Genomic DNA, 19,942 nt, shown 5'->3' on the forward strand with positions numbered 1-19,942 from the left:
GACTTTGTTGTTACTGTGTCTGGCATAGCGAATACTCTTGGTAGCTTGCCGGGCTCTCCGAGAGGGGCGGAGGAATCGAACTCGGGTCGGCCATGTTGGCTGCGTGTAAGGCGAACACCCTACCCGCTGTGCTATCGCTCCAGCCCAAAGGTAAAGGCCCTCCCGTTGATCATCGATTTGCTCGAGCAGGCTCAGTAACGTCTCCATTGGAGACTTTGTTGTTACTGTGTCTGGCATATCGAATACTCTCGGTAGCTTGCCGGGCTCTCCGAGAGGGGCGGAGGAATCGAACTCGGCTCGGCCATGTTGGCCACGTGCAAGGCAAACGCCCTACCCGCTGTGCTATTTAAATTGGACAATAAAGATAGCAGAGTAGTAAATATCATGATGTCTCCAAAATTACATAGATACATATATTTTCCAAATTCTGTGTGTGTACGTATGTGTTTGGACCACACCCAATACTGCTCAGGGGTTACTCCTGGGTCTGCACTCAGGAATGACTCCTGGCAGTGCTTACGGACCCATTTGGGATGCCCAGGATCTAACTCCAGTTTGCAAGGCAAGTGCCTTACAAACCTCCTGTGCCGTAACTCCAGCCCTAAGAATTTTTCCAGTTCTAAAGTTTCTTACAGGCTAACAATTTACACAAGTGGTACAAATGTACATGAAACCACATGAACAGTTATCTTTGTGGATTATAATCACTTAAATCACTTAACTTCCCGTTAGTGGTCGATTTGATCGAGCGGGCGCCAGTAACGTCTCCATTTGTCCCTGTCGCGTGCTAGTGTAGCCCAATGGCATCTCTTCGCTCCGGGAACATGGAGGGCCTCAAACCGATCATTCATGATCTTGACAAAGAAGTCTGACCATCTGGTAGGTGGGCGGCCACGCGGTCTCTTGACATCCCGTGGAATCCAATCAGTAACAGCTCTAGTCCAACGGTCATCTTTAAATCTCATTACGTGACCAGCCCATCTGATTTTCGACACCTTGGCATATGAGACAGCGTCCCTGATCCTTGATCGTCGACGGATGTCAGAACTCCGGATTCGTTCTCTCATTTGAGTGAAACGTGATATTCCAAGCATAGCTCTTTCTATTCTTCTTTGGGAGACCTGAATGGCGTTCTCATCTTGTTTGCGTAGGGCCCAGGTCTCTGAGGCATATGTTAATGCAGGAAGAACAGTGGAATCAAAGAGATGTGCCCGGAGCCGGAGGTTCTTCGTCCTCTTAGCTATTTCTTCGACGTTCTTGAAGGCGTTCCAAGCCGCTCTCTTCCTCCTGCGCAGCTCGGGTGCCAGGTCATTTGTCATGTTGACCTCTCGACCTAGGTACACATAGCTGTTGCATTCGGAGATGGTCGTTCCATTGAGAGCGAATGGGGCGTCAGGAACAAGGCTGTTTCTCATAAACATTGTCTTCGTAAGATTCAGCTGTAGTCCTACCTTTCCACACTCACGGTCAAAGTCGGCCAGCATTTGTGCCGCTTGGCTGATGTTTGGTGTTATTAAAACAACGTCATCAGCAAAGCGGAGGTGGTGTAGTTGCCGACCATCTATCTTCACTCCCATTCCTTCCCATTCCAGTCGTCGCATGATGTTCTCGAGGGTGGCACTGAAGAGTTTCGGTGAAATGGTATCACCCTGCCGCACCCCTCTCTTGACATCAACGATCACTTCTTTGTAGAATGGTGAGATCCTGGTAGTGAATCCGCAATACAGCTCACGGAGGATCCTGATGTATTGGGCTTGAATGCCCTGATTGGCTAGGGCTTCAATGACCGCTTCCGTCTCAACAGAATCAAAGGCCTTCTTTAAATCAATGAACGTTAAGCAGAGCAGCATCTTGAACTCCCGAGAAACCTCAATGAGCTTGGTTACCGTGTGGATATGGTCGATGGTGCTGAATCCTTTGCGGAACCCTGCTTGCTCGCATGGTTGTCCTTCATCTAGTGTTCTGCCAATCCTATTCAGGATGACTCGAGTGAACAGCTTGTAGATGACAGACAATAGGCAGATCGGGCGATAGTTGCCAATGTCATGGATGTCTCCCTTCTTGAACAGTAGTACGGTCCTGCTGGTTTTCCATTGGGATGGAACCTTGCATTCAGACAGGTAGCGAGTGAAGAGCCGAGCCAGTGTATTGATAAGTACTGACGGCAGGTTCTTCAGGTGTTCAGGTCTGACCTTGTCTGGGCCGGGTGCTGTTTGCTTCTTTACCAACAAAATGGCGTGTCGGATTTCGGAAGGGAGAACGTTAGGAACGGCATACCCATCCTGTGGAATTTGGTATGTCGGCAAGTGGACATGGCTATCGAAGAGATTTGAGTAGAAGTCATGGATAATCTTCTCCATTGCCGTTCTGGAGGATGTGATGGATCCATCAGGACGTCGGAGGGCAGTCATCTTGGTCTTATAGTTGGCGAAGGACAGGTGGGCGTTACGAATACTTTTCCCGGCTTCTGCCGCATCTACCAGTACTTCTGCTCTTCTCTCTTTGAGGTCTTCCTTGATCGCATCTCTGCACTGCTTTGCAAGCTCGGACGTTAGTTTGCGGTTGCCTGAGGCATGCGCCAAACCATGCTGGCAAATTAGCTCAAGAGTTTTCGAAGATAGGCGACTTTTTGTGGCTATCTCTCTCTTGGCGTTCCTCGCACATTCATGGAGGTGCTGAACCAGTCGATCGTATTCCTCGTCAATGTTGTCAACAATGGCATCTTCCCATGTTGCCGCAATAGTACCAAAGAGTTCCCAGTTGGTGGTCATTCTGGGAGTTCTCTTTTTGAACTTTGCAGCCCTTTCTCCCCGCTCTGTGAAGTAGAATTTTGCACGAAGGAGACGGTGGTCTGATCCCGTTCGAAATTTTGGGACAACAGCGACATCAGTCAGGCAAAACCGTCGATTGAATATGATGTGGTCTATTTCGTTGTGGAATCGTCCACCGGGAGACTCCCATGTCCATCGTTTAGATTCTGCCTTCTGGAACTGTGAGTTACCATGAATGGTCTTGGTCGACATGATGAACTCAGACAGTCTCTCACCCTGTTCGTTCCATTCTAGGCCATGGGTCCCGATGTGAAGTTCTTCAGCTGATCTTCTCGGTCCTATCTTGGCATTAAAATCACCCACAATGATCTTGTAGAAGGTGTGGTCTTCTTTATAGAACTTCTCTAGCTCCATGTAGAACTTCTCGATTTCTCTTTCATCATAATGAGATGTTGGTGCGTAGACAACGAAGGTAGAAACTGCAGGCAGTGAGCCACATCTATTCAAATGTAAACGTCCGATTCGGGTTGTTAGGCATTCGAATAAATCAATGCTCTTGGCCAAGTTTGTGTTGACAAGGACACCGACGCCTCCAACACCTCTTTTATCGCATGTTCCGAGGAACAATTCTTCTCCAGTGTCGAAAACGGCATGGTGAGATTCGTGCCTTCTTGTCTCGGTCAGACCAATGATGTCGTACTTGATCATTCGCGCTTGTACCATCAGGTCCTCGATTGATGCATCTGATGTTAGCGTACGTGCATTGAAAGTACAGACGATCATTTTTGTCTTCCTTCGTTGTGGCAGCCTAGGTCGGCCTTGAGATTTTGTCGGCCTCTCCTTTCTCATCCTTCTCAGTGCTGCCATGTTGGTGAAGCCTTTAGGGTCAGGTGAATGAGACCAGTTGTAGTTACTGGTTTTGGCATATCGAATACACAGCGGATAGCTTGCCAGGCTCTTCCGTGCGGGCGGAATACTCTCAGTAGCTTGCCAGTCTTTCCGACACTACTTCCACTACCCAGCCGTCGCCACACTCCAGGACGCTTTCCGGACCCGCGCGGCAGCTCCGGCCGAGACCCACGCACAACTGAAGACCCACAGAACAAGATAAGTGGAACTCTCTGAGACCTTGGACTCCAGGCTCGGCGGACCCAGGGACAGAGCTTCTCTGCTTGCTCCCACCACCACAGGTGACAAAGGGATTCTAATCAGGAGCCCCACCCTACCCTGCCCTGTCTGCTTCCATCAACCACCCAGGGATCGAATTGTGCACAGGAGACCCACCCTACCCAGATAAATACCCCACTGGCAGACTTCCACTCTCGACACTACTTCCACTACCCAGCCGTCGCCACACTCCAGGACGCTTTCCGGACCCGCGCGGCAGCTCCGGCCGAGACCCACGCACAACTGAAGACCCACAGAACAAGATAAGTGGAACTCTCTGAGACCTTGGACTCCAGGCTCGGCGGACCCAGGGACAGAGCTTCTCTGCTTGCTCCCACCACCACAGGTGACAAAGGGATTCTAATCAGGAGCCCCACCCTACCCTGCCCTGTCTGCTTCCATCAACCACCCAGGGATCGAATTGTGCACAGGAGACCCACCCTACCCAGATAAATACCCCACTGGCAGACTTCCACTCTCGACACTACTTCCACTACCCAGCCGTCGCCACACTCCAGGACGCTTTCCGGACCCGCGCGGCAGCTCCGGCCGAGACCCACGCACAACTGAAGACCCACAGAACAAGATAAGTGGAACTCTCTGAGACCTTGGACTCCAGGCTCGGCGGACCCAGGGACAGAGCTTCTCTGCTTGCTCCCACCACCACAGGTGACAAAGGGATTCTAATCAGGAGCCCCACCCTACCCTGCCCTGTCTGCTTCCATCAACCACCCAGGGATCGAATTGTGCACAGGAGACCCACCCTACCCAGATAAATACCCCACTGGCAGACTTCCACTCTCGACACTACTTCCACTACCCAGCCGTCGCCACACTCCAGGACGCTTTCCGGACCCGCGCGGCAGCTCCGGCCGAGACCCACGCACAACTGAAGACCCACAGAACAAGATAAGTGGAACTCTCTGAGACCTTGGACTCCAGGCTCGGCGGACCCAGGGACAGAGCTTCTCTGCTTGCTCCCACCACCACAGGTGACAAAGGGATTCTAATCAGGAGCCCCACCCTACCCTGCCCTGTCTGCTTCCATCAACCACCCAGGGATCGAATTGTGCACAGGAGACCCACCCTACCCAGATAAATACCCCACTGGCAGACTTCCACTCTCGACACTACTTCCACTACCCAGCCGTCGCCACACTCCAGGACGCTTTCCGGACCCGCGCGGCAGCTCCGGCCGAGACCCACGCACAACTGAAGACCCACAGAACAAGATAAGTGGAACTCTCTGAGACCTTGGACTCCAGGCTCGGCGGACCCAGGGACAGAGCTTCTCTGCTTGCTCCCACCACCACAGGTGACAAAGGGATTCTAATCAGGAGCCCCACCCTACCCTGCCCTGTCTGCTTCCATCAACCACCCAGGGATCGAATTGTGCACAGGAGACCCACCCTACCCAGATAAATACCCCACTGGCAGACTTCCACTCTCGACACTACTTCCACTACCCAGCCGTCGCCACACTCCAGGACGCTTTCCGGACCCGCGCGGCAGCTCCGGCCGAGACCCACGCACAACTGAAGACCCACAGAACAAGATAAGTGGAACTCTCTGAGACCTTGGACTCCAGGCTCGGCGGACCCAGGGACAGAGCTTCTCTGCTTGCTCCCACCACCACAGGTGACAAAGGGATTCTAATCAGGAGCCCCACCCTACCCTGCCCTGTCTGCTTCCATCAACCACCCAGGGATCGAATTGTGCACAGGAGACCCACCCTACCCAGATAAATACCCCACTGGCAGACTTCCACTCTCGACACTACTTCCACTACCCAGCCGTCGCCACACTCCAGGACGCTTTCCGGACCCGCGCGGCCGCTTGCGGCCGCGCGACACATCATAAAACACTAAATACCCATCTTCTGGAATTGTCGTACCATATTTGATAGGGTTACAAATATGGTAACACCTACAAGGGTGATTAGAGGTCACCCCAAAAAGTGGATTATAACTGAGATGAAAATATACAGCCTGATAGAATATGAATGTTCATATTTAGTTGACATTTCTACAATTGTAAGATTATTTAATTCTTGAATTAAGATTATTTAATTTTTATTTAATTCTGTCCTCACCGGGGCCCCTTGGAGGGGAGCGGGTTGAGCTTTCCTCTCCGCCCCGTCTAGGGCTCCGGCAGTCAAAGACCTCCAGGACCAGCCACCACCATGCTGAGACCACTCTCCACACATCTGAAGGTACCGGCAGAGGAACAAAGGCAAGCGGGTCCCAGGGCTGAGATCTCCAAGCCTACTCGGATCGGGGATGAGCATCCTCCACCCAGTTCCTCCGAATTCCAGTAGGCGGGGGTCAAACCCACCAACTGGCCCCCTGGCGCCGTGTAATCCCATCAACGGCCAAGACTCAGAGACTATAAAAACCAGCTCCCGGAAGAGAACAGTGTAGTCTCATGCCCCCGCGCCTGGCTGTCCTCGCCGGGGTCCCTTGGAGGGGAGCGGGTTGAGCTTTCCTCCCCGCCCCGACCAGAGCTTATTATGACATCTTATTATCTCATTCCTACTTTAGACAAACTGGCAGGCTACCGAATGTGACCTTCCCAGACGGCAGAGTCTGGCAAACTCCCCGTGGTGTACTCACTATGCCAAATACCAGTAACAATGATGGGTCTCATTCTCCTAAAGAGCCTTGAATATAATCACAGGGCTAGGATGAAGAAGACATTACTGGGGCCTGCTCGAGGCAATCGACAAATAACAGGATGGTCGTGATTCGGGAATTCTTGATAAACCTTGCTCAAACTTCCAGTGAGATCTTCAGCAGGGTAAAATTATTTGCCAAAGCATAAATAACTTTCATCTCAATTATAATTTACTTTTTCTGTGCAACAGTATTTTCTCTCTCTCTCTCTCTCTCTCTCTCTCTCTCTCCTTTTGTTTTTGCCATCACAAGATCATTGACATGGGAGTAATAGTTTCATTACATGGGCAAACAGGAGACTCACCTGTTATTTCTGCCACAATAAATCTTCAATTTTACTTGAACCATTCCTTCACATCTAAACTTCAATATGATTTCATGTTTCTTTTTATTCCCATAGTTAGATATCTATAATTTGAGAATTTTCTGACTTAATTTTCTGTTCCTGCTAACCTGATGGTTAATTTTATCAGCCATCTAGATTGGGCAGCAGGATGCTTAAATATTTATTCAAACATTATTTTGCCCGTTTACATGAGAGTGTGTTTTGGAGGATATTAACATTCAAATAAACAAACTAACATCCTCTTTATTGTAGGGTCTGTAATCAGTCAATTGAAAGCCTGAAAAGACCAAAAAGGCTGAAGCTCTCCAAGGTAAGGGATTTTCCTTAGACATCTTATTTGTGTTCTTCAAACTAGGACATCGGGTATTTCCATCCTTTTAAAATTTGAACTGAAGTATCAGACTCCTGGGTCTAGAGTCTGCTCACACTTAAACTGTAACTATACCATTGATTCTTTGGTTCTCAGGCTTTTAAACATAGACATGAACTATACCATCTGTTCTCTTAGGTTTCTAGGCTGCCAACTCACCCTGTAGATTTTGAGACTTGCTAGCCCCCATAAGCGTGTGGGCCAATTATTTAAAAATAACTCTCCATGTCTCTGAATTTTTCTCTCCTTCTCACTTGTTTTGTTTATAAGAATCCCAAATAGCTCAATTAATATTTTATATTTACCCTCCCATAGGCAATGAGTTCTCCCTTCTACTTTAATTTAGTTATATTTTCACATCAATAATGACTCTTTAATAGATAGCTTAATTTGAATTATGAAATTCATAAGCAGTTCTCATTCAGCCCAGGTGCTAGTTTGGGTCTAGGTATCAATACATCTACACCTGATGAGTACTCCAGTTCTTTTTATTCGATTTTGTTTCAAAAATTAAAATAGAATTCATGAGGAACACATGTTCTTGAAACATTCCCTTATCCTGCAGAAACACACATGAAAATAATGGGTCTAAAATACTTATAAGCATTATTATAATAGGCAAAATAAATTAGTGGTTTCATAAAGCTTGAGGTTGTATGAGAAAAGATAGCTTGAAAACTACAATCTGTCCATATGACATTCTGGAATGGCAGTTTGATCCTTGACCACTTTAAGCTGGAATGTTAGACCATCCCCTATTAGATGAAAATCTCTTTGTCTTACTTTAATAATCATAGCAGACAAAAGCCATAATTTCACTACTCTATGAGAGTGCTAGTATGAATATTAGCTAATCTGAAATTTAGGAAAATCTTGATAAGCCTGGCAACAATGACAACAGGATTACAAATAATTTTCAGAGGGAAGTTTACACCCATACTATGCTGGTTACAAAAAAAAAATTAGTTTCATCTGTACTTAGAGCACCATATGTTACCAGAGCTAGAACATGGGAACCCCACATGCAAAGCATGTCTTTCACCCTTTGACCCACCTTTTCTAACCCAAATAATACAAATATTAAATGTTCTGGAGTTTGGCTTCACTACTGCAATAAAATTCATGTTGGGAAACCATATATACAGACCCATTCTAAAAATCAAAATATATGTATATAGAAAGTAAAATTTTGAAATTCCATTTCCTGAATATACTGCACTTAGTATCTATAATTTACTTTCATATTGATCTTAAATATTTTTTGATCTCTTGTGTCTGTTTGGATCAGCCATACTCACAAGTCACAATCCAGTATTCCTGGCACATCTTAGTTTTAAGAACAGGAAATGAAACACCAAATGCTCAACTGATGATTAGCACTGAATTCATTTTCCATGCATTTTGTTTTCTTCATGAAGCAAGAAAGTTTACCAGATTCAACAAGACATGGAAGACAATTCAGAAAAAAATTATATTATGGGAAAAATAAAGCAATATTTTAGGTTTTTATAATTAAAAATAGAATAATTATTATTTCATGAAGTTAAATAAGAAAATGCAGTTGTTGAGAAATGGAAATATTATCTGGAGGTTACAGAATTATTTGAAATACCCAAAATTGATTTAAATATTAGATAATAATTTTTCATATTAAAAGGACATCTTACCAGTACAATTCTCCATCATTTTCAACATAAAACTGAGCAAATATTTTCAGAAAGATTAGTACAGTCTAAGTACTAAGCACAGTGTAAAAGAAATAGACTAGGTGCTAAATGTATATGAAATGTAAAAGCAATAAATATTTTTATATTTAATACGTTCTATATGAAGTACTCAAGAAGACATTAGACCAATTAAAATAATATGCACATCTATAAATAACAAAGACAAAAAAAAATAAAAGTCTTTAAATATCCACTAAAATTTTCCAGTAAAATAATGTTTGGTCAAGCAATTAAAGCAGAAAAAATATTGGTGAAATAGGCTTAGACATCGGCACCTGTTTAGGTGAATAAAATATTCAGTGTAAATAGACTGGAAGACAGAATTTACAAAAACTGACAAGTCACCTTAGAAAATTGGAAAGACCAGACAGTGAAGGGCTTTGTTTCATATGGGAAAGATTCTGACTTTAATCTTGGATGGAACAATTAAAAAATTTAAGCAAAGAAGTTGGGTAGATCATACTTATGTTCACACTGGTTATCATGTAGAGACTAAATCGATAGAGATTTATATGGCACACTCATTTGCTTCATCAAGGGACTATCCACTTGATCATACATCTTTCCCAACTACATATCTTTCTTTGATCCTTACCATTTAGCACACTCTTAGCATATATTAACTCAAAAGTCATATGAGTTTTTTAAGCTAATAACCCTTCTTCTACACCAGGAAATTGAAATGTAGAAGTTAAGTGGGATATTAGGGCAATGTACAAAAAAATAAAATAAAAGATCTACTTTTATACAAAATTTTCATGTTTACTGGTTTTTATGTTACTTATTCCTACAATCCAGTCTATGTATGATCATACTTTAAAGAATTTTTTTTATTTTACTTTGTGAAGGTCAAAAAAGAAAACCTAAATTCTTTTTAACGTTTTTTATTCATGACTGTTTTATTAAAATAATTCAATATATTTGTTTACGCTAGAGTTCACATATGTTGCATGTGAAAATTTTGCAAAATATTACCTCAATCTCTTTCAATAACAGATAAATATGGAAATGTACTGTAACAGATAAAACTAGTGAGGGTCACATATTCAATGGAATACTATTCAGATATAAGAAAAGATATGTCATTCAATTTATTATGGCATACATGGATATGGTAGCATGCTTAAGTGAAGTTAGTAAGGAGGGAAGGGAATGATACAAAATGATTTCTCTCAGATTTGGGGTATGAAGAAATAGTAAGAGAATAATAAATGACCAAAGGCAACCAAAACTAAGAACTGGTCTTTAGAACTGAGCTTATTATGGTGGAAGATTAAAGCATGTGTATTGTAGATATTGAGAGAGGAAGTCTCTGGTAGAATTTGTGATATGGGAATATTGTGAGCATGTAATTCTATCATTACCAGTACAGTAAATTATGGTGCTTTAAAGTAAAAAATTAGGAAATAATAAAAATATGACTACATTATCAAAAATTTTGCATGGGTTGAGAATATTTCAGGAGGGTTATTCAGCATTAACTATTTTAAATATAAAAATAATCATTCTTCTAACCCTTTGTCATTACTTTTAAATGGTAGCAATTTTAAACTGCACTTTTTAAAGCAAAGTATTATTTAAACTGTGTAAGACATATTTTTTCTTAGTTTATGAAACTGCTTTTGTGTTATTAAAACATCTAAAAATTGTTCTCTTCATTTTTATCATTTTAAAAACCTTGTCTGCAAAGCAAAATTCTGTTACTGCCTTAACAGCTGATCTTAAAAATATTATCATGAAATTGCTAAGTAATGCCCGAATTAACACAAATCAGAGTTCATTACATGCCATTAGGAGCTAATTTATTGAAATCATTATGTCTGCTGTTAGAGAGAGCCATATGCCAACTCCAGAAATAACAAGCATTCAGAATCAGGGTCATTGCCTTTATATTTGCATATGTGGTACATTAATTGATCTCATGTGCATATTAAAATTAAAACTGCATTTTTCTGGATATTCCCTAAGAACTCTGATATCATGATGCTATTTAGGCAAATATTTATTTCCAGATAATTTTTTGCCTATAATAAATTTTTGTTATATAAATCATTACATGATTTTTTTACATAGAAAATATAATTTTTCATTTTAAAATTTATTTTGAGGGGAGTCGTTGGCTCACACCTGATAGTGCTTGAGGGCTATTCCTACTCTGGCTCAGGGTCTGCTCCCAGTGGTACTCAGGGACCATACAAAGGCCTGGGTTTGAACTAGGTCAAGCATATATATTTTTTAAATGGTAGTGGCTAGAAAGATAGTTCTCTCCAGGGTAGAGCACTGGTTTAACATGTATAAAAAATATTGTATTCAGTAAATATAATGTTATTATCTCATTCCTACTTTGGACAAACTTGCAGGCTATCGAATGTTGCCTGCCCACAGGGCAGAGTCTGGCAAACTCCCCGTGGCGTACCAAATATTCCAAATACCAGTAACAATGATGGGTCTCATTCTCCAAAAGAGCCTTGAATATAATCTCAGGGCTAGGATGAAAGAGACGTTACTGGGGCCTGCTCGAGGCAATCGACGAATAACAAGATGATGAAATGAAATGAAATGAAAAATGTTAAAAAAGATTCACTTCATATTTTGTGATGGGGTGATAGCACAGTGGGTAGGGCATTTGCCTTGCATGCAGCCAACCTCGGCTGACCCAGGTTGGATTCCTCCACCCCTCTAAGAAAGACTGGCAAGGTAGTGAGAGTATCTCGCACGCAGGGCAAAGCCTGGGAAGCTACCATTGATGTATTCAGTATGCCCAACACAGTAACAACAAGTTTCACAATGGAAACCTTACTAGGCCAGCTCGAGCAAATCGATGAACAACGAGAGGACAGTGACAGTGACAGTGACAGTTAAATTAATGATAGTTACAATTGTTAAAATGTGGGGTTTTTGATTATGTGTTCAGTGCTAGGAAAGACTATATTACATGTATCTTATGTTAAAACAACTTTGATTATAGACTTAAAAAAGTAACTGGTTCATACTTTCCAACTTTTAAAAAAAGATAATTTTTTCCAACTTTAAATGAATTGTTAAAATATTACATTAGTAAGATTAATACAGGATATGTGTGCTTATTTGTCTTTGTGCATTTCTGTATGTTTTTGTCTGTCCTCCACTGTCAATGAAAACATTACATGAGAAATTAAGGAAGAAATTATTTAGCTAGTCAAAATATAAAGAGTAACACAGATGATGTAAAAGATTAGCATGATGACATGAAAAAATACTTATCCTCCCAAGCATAAGAAATAAAAGCTTAAAATAAAAGTTTCTACTGGAAAATAAGGAATTAAGGACTATTTAGTTCAAAAAGAAGATACTTTATATAATTTTATTGAACTTGAATTGAGAGATTTAAATTAATTTGTGAGAAGCATCTTAATTAAAAAATAATTTTTTTAAGAGTGCACTTTTAGACAAAAGATAGTAATAGCCAGGTGAGTAGATAGATAGATATAGATGATAGATAGATAGATAGATAGATAGATAGATGATAGATAGATAGATCACTTAATCACTTAACTTCCCGTTAGTAGTCGATTTGCTCGAGTGGGCGCCAGTAATGTCTCCATTTGTCCCTGTCGCGTGCTAGTGTAGCCCAATGGCATCTGTTCGCTCCGGGAACATGAAGGGCCTCAAACCAATCGTTCATGATCTTGACGAAGAAGTCTGACCATCTGGTAGGTGGGCGGCCACGCGGTCTTTTGACATCCCGTGGAATCCAGTCGGTAACAGCTCTAGTCCAGCGGTCGTCTTTAAATCTCATTACGTGACCAGCCCATCTGATTTTCGACACCTTGGCAAATGAGACAGCGTCCCTGATTCTTGATCGTCGACGGATTTCAGAACTCCGGATTCTTTCTCTCATTTGAGTGAAACGTGATATTCCAAGCATAGCTCTTGCTATTCTTCTTTGGGAGAGCTGAATATCTATAGATAGATAGATAGATATTTTTAATGAAGAAGCAATATTCCTTACAAAAATAAACATATTGTAAAGCACACGTACTATATAGATAGAAACGTGAATTCACAAAGGTATACATTTAACTCAAAGTCCCAGCTTGGTATAAGATAATGCAAATAGACCAAATAATTCTCAAATTATTTTCCAGCTCAAATTATGTGAATAAAACCCAAATAAGTAAATCAAAATTAAATAAATAAAATGGTCTAATAAGGAAAGTAGAAGTTCATGATTAGAGGCCTAGGGGAAATTGATAGATTTTGGTTTTAGTAAGCAACAAAGTAAAGTTTTGCATTTTTCCTCTCTTCTATTTGTTTTTCCGGCAACATTGTCATTTTCTTATTCAATAGAACAAAGTCTAGCTCACTAGTTGAGCTCACTAATAAAAGTCACATTCAGAGATGTGATTTATTTCTTGGGTACATTCTCAGACGAAACTCTCAGTGCTGGTTGAGGCTCATCCATCAGTCTCCGTTTCTTTTCTGTTTTACTCCAATAGACCTATATACATTTTTGGCAGGCCTATCATGTGTTATTTTGGTGAAACTCTGAAAATGGAAATTATAATAGAATTTCATGAAAAGTCCATTAATTATCAGTTTTGGTGATCATTTGTCTATTTCAAAACATTGTCTTGTTTATTGTTTTGTAGGAGAATTATACACATCTCTTCATATCTATTTACTTTGAAAAGCATGATAACCCCATGTTATTATTGTTTATGAAGACTACTTTAAATAAACATATATGTTTTTCTATCATGCTAGTCCTAAGGCAAAGGTAATTTCATCCTTAATCCAAACCATTATACATAAAGCACAAGTAAGAAAATAATTTAATAAACTTATAATATATTTATACATTCTACATATGTATTGCCCTATAATTAGATAACATCACATGCCAAATCTATTTTTGACCATTATACTGTCATGGTCGTCAACACTGACCCAGTCCAAAAGAAGGTATTCTGTTTCCTATTTAACATTCTTCTTGGTAGACTAATATCCTCTATCTAATCCTGGGTCGAAGTAACTATCTTAAAGGGATACACCTTATGCAACATAGATCTTCAACATCTTTCATCTAATAAAATATCTTCTTAATTCTGCATAACTGTGAGACTTCTATTTTTGTCTGGAAGAACAAAACATCTTTGGTTCAATTTCAGTGATACAAGGGTCATGGCAAGTCATGAGAAACAAAGCAAAGAGAGGTTTCCTCGAGGATTACCAAGTACAATCAAAGTAAGTTGAGAAATAAAGGTCCTGTTTTCTCTTTGAGACTCTACCCAGGTAGAGATGGACATGGAAATCACTTAAAAGAACTAAATGTCTTGGAAGCTCTGACCCACTTTAATACCCAAAAGTATTTACTACTTCCTTGAATTGTTGTACAATATAAATGCTCTTTTAGTAAACTCTCTTCACCTAAATTACTTCAAATTATGTTTAGAATTGCATAGGAAGGATGCATATGATAAAATGTTAAGAGCTTTCCATGACTTAAATTTTAACGTTCTATACTAATATATTTCATTACTTATTGTATCCCTTTAAATTCTGAAAACTTTTGTTTTTGGTATTATGCTTAACATTTTTCTAAATTTAATGAATTATAAGATTTTTAAGGGTGTGAATGGTAAATTATTCATATTTTAAGAATAAAATTATGCTAAAAATTCTGGTTTTCACAGAAAAAGCAAAACTTGGTTCTTTATATATACTATAAATGCATACATGTGCATAAAAATATTGGTTTGATATTTATTTTAATGAACTGAATTGTTTTACTTTGTGAGATAACGTTTTTAAATCTTCAAGGGTCCTGTGATCCAGAAACTAGAATCAGAAATTTTATTGAATTTTCCTCTATCTCAGAACCCATTGAGTGTTCTTTACAGACACACACAGGTGAATAAATTTGCAGAACTTCTGTGAATGTCAGAGAAGAAACATCAGTGGTCAAAATATTAGAATGAATTTTACAGAAACATAAGAACAATGGAATAATATTGATGGATGGATTAGGCTAAAGGACATATTTCTTACTGAATAAATAGAGCAAAAGCTACTGTGGACTAAAAACAATTTTGCACAGTGGAACTCCTAAAATTCTGGAGCTAAACAACATGGGGACTGTGAAGAAGAGCAGAAATCACGATACCTGAAAAATAATTAGTCAGAAAGAAATAGATAAATACTTAGGACACCTCTATTGCTGTGCAAAACAAAGGGAAGTTTGTCTTACTGTCAGGTATAGATTGATTGACAAGTCTAGAGAGAACATGAGTGTGTTCTCCAAAATTGAGTGTCTGCTTATTTTAATCGTTTAAACAGAACGGCTTTGTTTTATTTAGTCTTGCATCTATATTATTCTTCTTGAAAACTTGCTTGCTGGGCTGGAGCTATAGCACAGCGGTAGGGCGTTTGCCTTGCACGCAGCCAACATGGCCGAGCCAAGTTCCATCTGGCAAGCTACCCGTGACGTATTCGATATGCCAAACACAGTAACAACAAAGTCTCCAATGGAGACGTTACTGGGCCCGCTCGAGCAATACTAATAACATGCCTCTGAAAATTGTATAGAAACCCTCAAACTATCACACTCACACATACTAAGAGGCAATTTTGTAGTTAATCCATGCAGCTCTTCTGATTTATTAGTAATGTATGATTTAAAAGTTAGAAAGAGAAGGATAAATATGGAACAACTAACTCTGAACTGTCACTGTCCTCTCGTTGTTCATCGATGTGCTCGAGCAGGCACCAGTAAAGTCTCCATTGTGAGACTTGTTGTTACTGTTTTTGGCATATTGAATATGTCATGGATAGCTTGCCAGGCTCTGCTGTGAGGGAGGGATACTCTCGGTAAAATGTTTAAAATGGAAGATAAATTATTTCATACCATAGATATAAACTGGCAAATTGGTAAAAATTTAAAGAAACATATTGGCAACTTGTATTTTTATATTTCACCATAGATAGAATAATCATATTTAAAAACCAGAGAAATTTTAAAGAGAGGAATAAATGATCAAAAACTAAAAGGAAGTTATCATAGTTAAATATGGAGTTATAATATCTTCAGATTGACTTACCTAATATCAGTAAAGGTGATATTTTTAAAGCTCTCATATACCTAGAGAATTCTTATAAAATTTCCAAACAAAAATTCTCTGTTTCCAAAAAGAGAAAGCAAATCTTTTACAGAAGTATGAGTATCACAGTTAATTTCAGATTTCTTATAATCTAATTGAGAGGTAAATGACAATATGTTCCAACTATAGTTAGTGGGAAAATGTAAGATTCATAAAGTTTATCTGCCAGACATCTTTTTTGGAAACAATACTATTTTAAAAAATCATCCAATTACAGGTCAGGTAATGACAGGTCAAAGTCAGTAGAAAAACTGCAGGACTTCCAGAAGCAGGCCTAAGGATGAGTCACTGTTTATGATAACATTTCAGAAATAATTAGTAACCACATACACAGAAACAGATTTGAAACAGACAGATTTGAGAAGGTTCTGCAGTTTCTGGAAGTAAAAACACACAAAACTTCTAGCAAGTATAAAATCCAAGAGAAAATATAAAGTTCTAGTACGTAACTACAAATTGAAATGTGAAATAATTCTTTTGAATGATGTATAAGTGAAAAAGAAGCAAGCATCAAATCTTGGGGTTTCTCATTTTAGTTACAAAAAGTTCAGTAACTTGGAATACAAACTTCTTTGAGAATCTACCTGGTTCTGAAACAAATATTATCAACATAGCTATAATATGGAAAACACATTTCAATCCTTAAATTATCAAACACAGTCTATAGTGAATCCATGGAGTCAATTCATATAGAATTTTGTCAAAAAATGTATGCCAACAGATATTTTGTGGTGATATAGGAAAATAAAAGAAGTGAAATGAAGAGTGAAATTGATGAAACAAGAAATACAGCTTTAGTATAATTTTTTAAATGTATATAAATATCTCAGGAATGTATTTATCATAGAGCATAACGGAAGGAAAAGACAGTGTTTAAGTGAAGCTAATTAAAATTAAATTACAATCAATGGAGAAACGGAACACTTTTGGTTAATCTATTAAACAGACTGGCATAAAATTACAATTAATAATATATAGATAGCAGAAATTGAGACTTATCTTCAATAAGAAGCTTATGATAGAGGAGTATGAATGGCATAGGGACTTGTATACTCTGGTGCTCGAATATTTTATGTATGAAATCTTCCCCTTAACAGTTTTATAAACCACTGTCTAAAATACTTTTTAAAAATCAGAAATAATCCTAGAGTTCCTTCAGTAGAGAAAAAGTAGTACGTGTTCTGGAGCAGGTATGCAATCTGCTCAGAAACCCTCCTAAATGGTATGAGGTGAACTTTTATTGCATATTTCAATTTTACTATATTAAAAATTTAAATAAAGAAATGTATATTTTGAAATATTTTAACATTGTGGTGTTAATGCCCTGCTCTGAGACCCCGGGCGTGTTTTCCATAAAAACTGATAAGTGTGGGGTGTGTAATGTTGTAACTTTATACTCCTAAAATTTATAAATATTTTCTTTCTTATAAATCAATTCAGACCTGGTATACTATTAAAATTTTTTAAAAATTAGAAAGAGTAAATACATAAGTCCTTTAAAAAAGTGTCTTGGATAACTTGGAATTATTTTCAATCATACTTTAAATATTTTTTTATTTCATAGCAATGATATGTTTTTCTATCATTCTATGCCATCAAATATTATCAATGTGTTTGTGTCTTAATCAGAGACTTGCCCTGATTAGATCGACCAGAATAAGCATTTCATCAAGTAACTTAGCAATTATATTAGAGTCTTTTGCCAGTGTAAGAGAGAAAGGTTGGGAGGGGAGGGAGTAAGAGAGGGTGAGGGAAAGAAAAGAAAAATTTCATTTTACCTGTTTCAATAATTGAATTCCAGAAAAACCTAAACTCAAGAATGATAAAGAAAATGTTGTATTTGGGGGAGGACTTCTGAAATTGACTGGACTTCATATTGTTATTACTGCTGCTGCTGCCTCTCTGCTTCTGCAAAATCTAACATGAAGATCAAAGATTATATACAAATCAGACCACCACCCAAGCAAAGTTGCTCCTCCACATCAGAAAGTTTGGATAAGAATCCTTAGGAATGAATTCTAGTCCCATCTGACTTCTTTGTAGCACATTATTTAACAATAATGTGCAGTTTAACTCCTGGTCTTATTGCTTTTAATAAATAATGTAAGTCATCGCTCTCTCCACCCCTCCATTGGCAAAATGGAGATGATCATACAGGTAAAATACAGTGGCATGATGAAAAACAAACATACGACATGAGAAAAATCCATTGAAACAATGTCTGACTTGGTTTCTGTCTATTATCTGCTTGTTAGTGAAAACTAATCAAAGGCGATTAGCAAAGTATCACTGGATACTGCAGTAGTGACCGATCAAATCAGAACAAGGCCTTGCATCATTTTGCTATTTGCAAACAGTTGAATATCCATGGAGAATTCAGGGACACCACCTCTTAACTTACATAAACTTCACTTTTGCTTCTTGTCATTTTTTATCAAGAGGTCTCAATTTTTCTTCACTTTTGTTTCTTGTCATTTTTTATCAAGAGGTCTCAATTTTTATAAAATTCATCTTTAATGACCTTTCTTTTTTGAAAGCCTAATAAGGATAGGAGAAGTGGAGTGAGGCACAGGAATTTAAAATGTGTTGGATTTTAATACTTTGAGGTTCATGTCCTTGATATGGAATCATGAAGCACTTGCTAGACTATCTAACATACTTTATATACCAGCTTGGATGAATCTGATGTCCAGTTTATAGTCTTCCTCTTTTCACTTTTTTTCTTATACTTATAGGGCTTCAGAGACCTGGGCCCTATGAAAACAGGATGAGAACACTATTCGGGTTTCCCAAAGAGAAATTGAAAGAGCTATGCTTGGAGTATCACGCTTCACTCAAGTGAGAGAAAGATTTGGGAGTTCTGACCTCCATTGACAATAAACAATCAGGGACGCTGTCTAGTTTGCCAAGGCATCGGAAATCAGATGGGCTGGAGATGTAATGCAATTTGGAGACGACGAGACGACAGCTGGACTAGAGCCATTACCCACTGGATTCCATGGGATGTCAAATGACTGCGTGGCTGCCCACCTACCAGATGGTCAGACTTCTTTGTCAAGACCCTGAATGATGGGTTTGAGGCTCTTCATGTTCCTGGAGCGAGCAAATGCCATTGGGCTACACTAGCACGTGACAGGGACAAATGGAGATTTTACTGGTGCCCACTCAAGCAAATCGATGAGTGACGGGATGTCAAGTGATCAAGTGATCTTTTTTCATATTTGTTTCCTTGGCTTCAGTATTAGGGGAGAAAATAAATGGTTTTCCAAGTTGCTAAACTTGTTTCACTACTAGCCTTCCCTTCTTTTACACATTAATTTCACTAATTCGCATGTACCCATATCTATACACACACCATTTCAAATACAGACATGTGTATATATATATGTATATGTATATATGTGTGTGTATGTGTGTGTGTGTGTGTGTTGGATTATGTTGGGTTGTCCTTACTCCTCTCACAGGGAGCTTAGGTTTATTGAGCTACTCCCATACCAGTGTCCCTGAGGCATACCCAATTCCATCACATACAAATAATCCTATACTGCTTTTCTCTTTCCTTTATGTCATTTGCATGGCTATTTATTTTTATTTTTTATGCCTATATTCAAATGTTTATTGACTTTCCAAGAGAGAGACCATTACAAACCTGTTCATGATCGAGTTTCAGTCATATAATGTTTCAATACCAATTCATCCACCACTATACATTTCCCACCACCAGTGTCCACAGTTTCTCTCCCACCAACA

This window comes from Sorex fumeus, unplaced genomic scaffold (assembly GCF_029834395.1).
Source record: "Sorex fumeus unplaced genomic scaffold, SorFum_2.1 ptg000013l, whole genome shotgun sequence".
Taxonomy (NCBI): Eukaryota; Metazoa; Chordata; class Mammalia; order Eulipotyphla; family Soricidae; genus Sorex; species Sorex fumeus.